We start from the raw sequence: 6,055 nt of genomic DNA, 5'->3' as shown, positions 1-6,055 counted from the left end.
TCCTCCACTCTATAGTGGAACAGATAAGTTACATAATCATGCATTTGGTGATACAAGCATGAAAATTGGCATGAGTAGTCTCCATGAGTCACTTGACAAGAAAATAGTCGCAGCCACTTGAAATTTCAAGTTGGTGGTAATTTTTTAAGGTGGCTGCCACCTTGGTCGAACAATTGGTCGAACAAAGTGATGTTATTGTTTTGTTTTGTTGGTGATATAGGCATGAAAATTGGCATCGGCAGTCTCCATGAGTCACTAGACAAGAAGATTGTCCCAGCCACTTGAAATTTCAAGTTATTCTTTGAGATTGCCACCTTGATCTTTAAATAAAAATAAATATCTTCTCATATCAATTTGAGTTCCTAAAAAGGCCAAGTGTGTTTTTTGACCACATAGCTCTTGGCATAGTTCTCAGAGTTCAGTGAAGTACACAAGCTCCCTTACCAATACAAGGCCAAAACAACCAAGACAGCTACATTGTCAAATTAATACTAAGGGATGGGAAAACAAAAAGGAAGACTAATAAAATAGCACAGCTGTTTTGCTGAGTGCACAGGGCTCCAAAAAAGAATTGAGAAATTAGTACTGAAAGTTAACAGCAGCTCTGACTGACACAGCCGTGGAACCATGACAAACTGAAAATATCTCTCACAAATAAAATCACAGTTAGAACTGAGGACACACTGATGTGGCGATGTGGATATAGATGATAGTGTGCCTTGTAAGGCACACTGAATTAGCTGATTTTGAACCCCACTCTGAGTTTAACAGCAGTGATATATCACCAGTGTGCCCTGGTAGTGCAGATATTCACTCTTGTCTAAATTACCTATAATCACCAAATCAACATAAGTGTATTTTTATGCCTCAGTGTTAGATGTCTTTTTCATAGCATGACATTTTTTTGGCATCATCCAAAACTATTGAACAATTTTCTTGTCTAGTGACCCATGGAGACTGTTTTTGCCAGTTTTCATGCTTGTATCACCAAATGCACAATTCTGCCTAAAATTATCTCTTAGCCGCTCCACTACTAAGCACGTTTTGCAAATTTGCAAGAAAATGTTAACCGTTTGTCTGCAGTTACACACTAACAATGTTATGACTGGCCAAACGTGTTAGCCTCTCTGCATGTGAAATATGTGACTGATAAGGGCTCTGTGCTATTAGAATCTGCTTTATGCCAAAGTTTTACTGTAACTGCATGTGATGTGCATCAAGTGTGCAAGGTTGTTTAGAATACTCAGGAATACTAAATGAAATTCAAAAGCGTAGGACATTTCATCATGTTGCAACAAGGTAACATACGTACAGAGGCTGTGATGTAAATGTTCAACGATACAGAGTTCTCAGGAAGCTTTTATAGGATAGAGTTGACACAGGCTTGCATTTTTGCTGATACGAGTCAGGGGATATTCCCTTCTGCCCTTCTGGGAGCAGACAGTGGTGCTGATAAATCCAAGACTGTGAAAAGTTCTCTCCTCGGAGCATACAGTGATGTCTATACCGCCAAAGCTGTGGGACATTCCCAGAGACAGCTGAGAGAAGACAGTGGTGACCTCTCCCAAGTAGAAGAAGTATAAATGCATAAAGGAAAATATTTTTTCAAACAAAGGCAAACAATGCGGAAACGTATTGTATATGTAGTCATAAGATTTTGATTAATCTCAGACATATCAAACAAACAAACCAACCACATCCAACACACTTTATCCTTGGCAAAAATGAAAACAGGGAAAAGAAAAATTAATCTACATTTATCTAAAATGAGTTTTTGCCTATATTGAACTAAAAGTATAAATAAAATTCATATTTGTATATCTATCTAAAAATGAGTCAGTAATAGAGTGATACCCCCGTTGCCACTTTGTCTCTATCAGTAATGTGAAGAGGCAGCTGGTGAAACAGAACACCAGGCATGAAAATTTGCTCTTTAGCAAGATGTGTTTCATCTTCTGACTGGATGATTGATAGAATAAGTAAAGTGCCCAAAATTTCACAATACACATGTCGTAGAGGTAATGACTGACCTTTTTATGCTTAACTGAACCCGCACCAAACAAAAGTTATGGATACTTTCCTGTTGCGCAATAGGTGGTTGTCATTTATTTCTCACTAAAACATTCATGCAATCATGCAGGGTTTCCAAGTGGACTCCACAATAATTCCATACAAGCAAAAGGATAAAAGCCAGCAGCAGGAAACAGTCATAAACACAGAGTGGGACTCTATAAACTATAGCTGGAAAGCTTGATTGCATAAGTGATCTGCAAATGTGAAGTGAAATATAGTATATACAAAGGAATGTGATGACTAACTGATATCAAGTGAGGAGTAATAAATCATGAAAGCACAAGTGTGATGAAAAAGGAAAATAAAGTAAAATGCAGAAGGAGAAAAAATATCTTAAATTAAAACAGAAAGTATACATGTAGCTACTGAAATGTAAAGTCAACAAATATTTTAAAAAAGTTATCAAACAATTACTTCATCAACATATGTGAGGTGACTGTTTTTGAATATATGCTTGCTACCAATTACAGGAACAGTTTGATTACTGTGATGATGGATAAAGACTTTGCTATAATCAAGAAAAAATTTGGGATTTGGCATTAAAATTAATTCAGAAAAACAAGATAGAAATAGTTACAATATCTCAAACACCTTTATCACATCATGTTAATAATTTTAACTGGTCTATTTAAATAACACTGAACAGATACAAAAGATTCACCACACAGCAAAACTGAGCATAGCCATGAAAAAGGTTGGGCATAGTTCTGGTTGTAACTTCTGGATGTAATTGTGATTCTCTCCAGGCCATGTCAATCTCTGAGACCTGGTATGCCATTAAAGACCATGGCACCAACTACTGCAACCTTTACAACCTCATAGAAGGTAAGATTAGGTGACAATATGGTAAACAAATTCAGTCATGTATTTCAGTTGGTGAACTTGAAGCATAATGTACTTGACGAGGATTGCCATTGAATGCGAACAGGTGTTCAGACTAGAATTTGTTCAGAACACAACAGACAATATGAGTGGGCATGTCTTGCTCCAGGTACAATGCAGTGGTTGATGGTTGGTTAAATTAAAGAAAGATAATGTTTCAAAATTGTCTAAATAAAAGCCCAATTTTCAAAAAGCTTGGACACTGTATAATGTGTAAATAAAAAACAGAATGCAATGATTTAGAAATAACAAATCAAATGTTGTTCCTCATTGATTATGAAAAATATATTGAATGTTGAAAGTGAAACTTCATTATTTTATGAAAATCATAAGCTCATATTAAATGTCTTGACACAACCTATCTTTAGAAAGTTGGCTTGGGTTGGCTTTTCAAAAGGTTGAAAAAGAAAGTGGTGCTAAAAACACAGAGATAGAAGAAACTGCTACAACTAAGTACATTTATTGGCAACGGGTAAGTAGCATGATTGGGTATGAAAAGAACACCTTAGAGAGGCAGAGTATGTCAAAGTAAACTAAATTGCGAATAAAAATTATGTAGCAATTTCAAAATAAAGTTAATAAAAGTAGAATTGTAGACTTTGAATATTTCATCATCTACAGTTTGTGATATAATCAAAAGATTCAGAGAATGTGAAGACATCTCTTTGTGCAAGGCACATAAGTCAATATAAGATGCTCTTGATCTACAGACCATCAGGCGATACTGCATTAAAAACAGGTATGATTTTTAATAAGCTCAAGAACACTTCCAGAAATTGTTGTCTATATAAACAGTTTCTGTGCTGTCTGCAAATACAAAGCGCAATCACAAAAAGAAGGTTAGTAATTAATACTAAATATAATAATTAATGAAACTCATTACGGGGCACCACAATATCAACATTAGTCTTGAGGGTCTGTTGGTCTATACATATCAGTCTGAGATGGATTAGACATGTAAAGAGCAGAAGGTCTGTAGATCCTTATAAAGGGGTCTTGACGAGCGCAGATGGAAAACGGGTGCGAATGGAGGACCTGAACCAGACTCCACCCTGGACTTCCTGGAAAACCTGCTCAACCCTGCCTAAGACCCAGAAACCAAACAAACACCATAACCAAGCAAGTTCATGACAGAATGCTTATTTTTTCACATACCGTTTCTGAATTTCTTCTGAATAAATTACACCGTGATATATATCATGAGTTGTAGCTTTTCAAAGTTGTTTTTGATAAATTTAAAGACCTGTTAAAGATTAAATAATTTTATATCGTGTACTAAAATGTGCAAGTGTAGAAATTAATAGAGTGTCTAACTGTAAATCTAGTAAACTAGGGCTGCAGAAAGTATTGAACAGAGCAACATGAAAAAAAAAATAGCAAAAATCCCAAACATCCTAACAATCTCAACAAGATCATGGCACTGTACCATTGCAATAGTGAAATATAAAGAACAGTAATTCATAGAAATCTTCTCTCAATTTTTATTTACACATTATAAAAAGCCATTTATGGAACAGATGAAACAATCAATATATCAAATATTTAGTTAGTAAAGAATTTCACATCAATTACTATCATGATTGTATAATCAGTGTTGTTGAACCTTTGGGACACTTTTTTCCCCCTCTGTAGACAGATCTTCATTATGTTTGTTTCTCCTGTCATTTCTTGAACAGGAAGTCATCTTACTGAATCCAGAGGTTATAAAGAGGTCACCAGTGACTTCTTATGTACCCAGCGCTCCTCTGCAAACTGTACCATTTACTGAATTCATGTTTACAGTATCAGATCAAATTAAATTTTATTTATATGGCACCTTTAATACTTTAGAAGCAACACAAAGTGCCTCACAGAGGCTAAAAACAAGAATGATAAAATATTCCAACTGTCTCACCTCCATAAATACCCAGAGAGACACGGAGACATACAGACACTCACACACACCCCCACACGCGCACGCACACGCACACATGCACACATGCACACACAAACACAAGCTCAGACCCACTGCACCTATTTGAGAGAGACATGGCCGGGCACCAAGACCTAAAACAAGGAAAAAGCAACCCTTGGGGCCCGACCACACTCTCGGCCCACGACTACAGGGAGCGCCATCACAGAGACACCCCCAACCCAGGCAGACAATCGGCCTTGCACCAAGGTGCAGAGCCCTCCAGCCACCTGGGCCAGAGCAGTACACAGGACAGCACCCCTGTCAGTGGGCCAAAAACAGCTTCCAGCAATGGCTCCCATGAAGAAACACTGGAGCTAAAAACTGAAAGACTAAAGCAGTAAAATAAGATAAAAAGGTGTAAAATGAACAAAATAGCTAAAATGTTTTTCAGCTCATATTGTTAAAACGTCTAAGTAAAACATGGAGTTAACATGTTTAACTGAAATAATATAGAACGAAAATTAAAGGAATAAAATAAATCAAAATAAAATAAATAAAAGCCTGATTAAAAAGGTGAGTCTTGAGCCTCTTTTTAAAAACATTTATCATCAGGCCAGTGCCAGAAGACCTCAGGGTCCGTGAAGGTTGATATGGTAAAAGTAAGTCAGATAAATAAGAAGGCCCAAGACCGTTACGACATCTAAAAACGAGTAAAAGAACCTAAAAATTTACCCTGAAGCGCACTGAGAGCCAATGGAGCGATTTTTAAAACTGGTGTAATGAGCTCCTACCCTCTGGTCCTCATCAGCACTTGTGCTGCTAAACTCTGCAGAAGCTGAAGATTACAGATACTCTTTTTTGGAAGACCAGAGAGCAGGGCATTACAGTAATCTAAACGACAAGAGATAAAAAGCATGCATCAGCACCTCTGTGCTTACCTGAGAGAGAAATGGGCAGACTCTGGCTATATTCTTAAGATGGTAAAAACCTATTTTCCTTATGTTTTTGATATGTGGAATAAAACTAAGCTCAGAGTCAAAAATCACACCCAGATTTCTTACAGATTGTGTTGATTTAAGATCTTGTAATTTTGTTAAAAGTTTCTCTCTCTGGCCTTCCGGACCAATGACTAAAACCTCAGCTTTGTCCTGGTTGAGCTGTAGGAAGTTCGCTGCCATCCATGACTTGATATCTAAAATGCAGTTA

Source organism: Leuresthes tenuis, unplaced genomic scaffold (genome assembly GCF_036924035.1).
Source record: "Leuresthes tenuis unplaced genomic scaffold, fLeuTen1.0.hap1 SCAF_24, whole genome shotgun sequence".
NCBI classification, from domain to species: Eukaryota; Metazoa; Chordata; class Actinopteri; order Atheriniformes; family Atherinopsidae; genus Leuresthes; species Leuresthes tenuis.
This window is presented reverse-complemented; position numbering follows the sequence as displayed.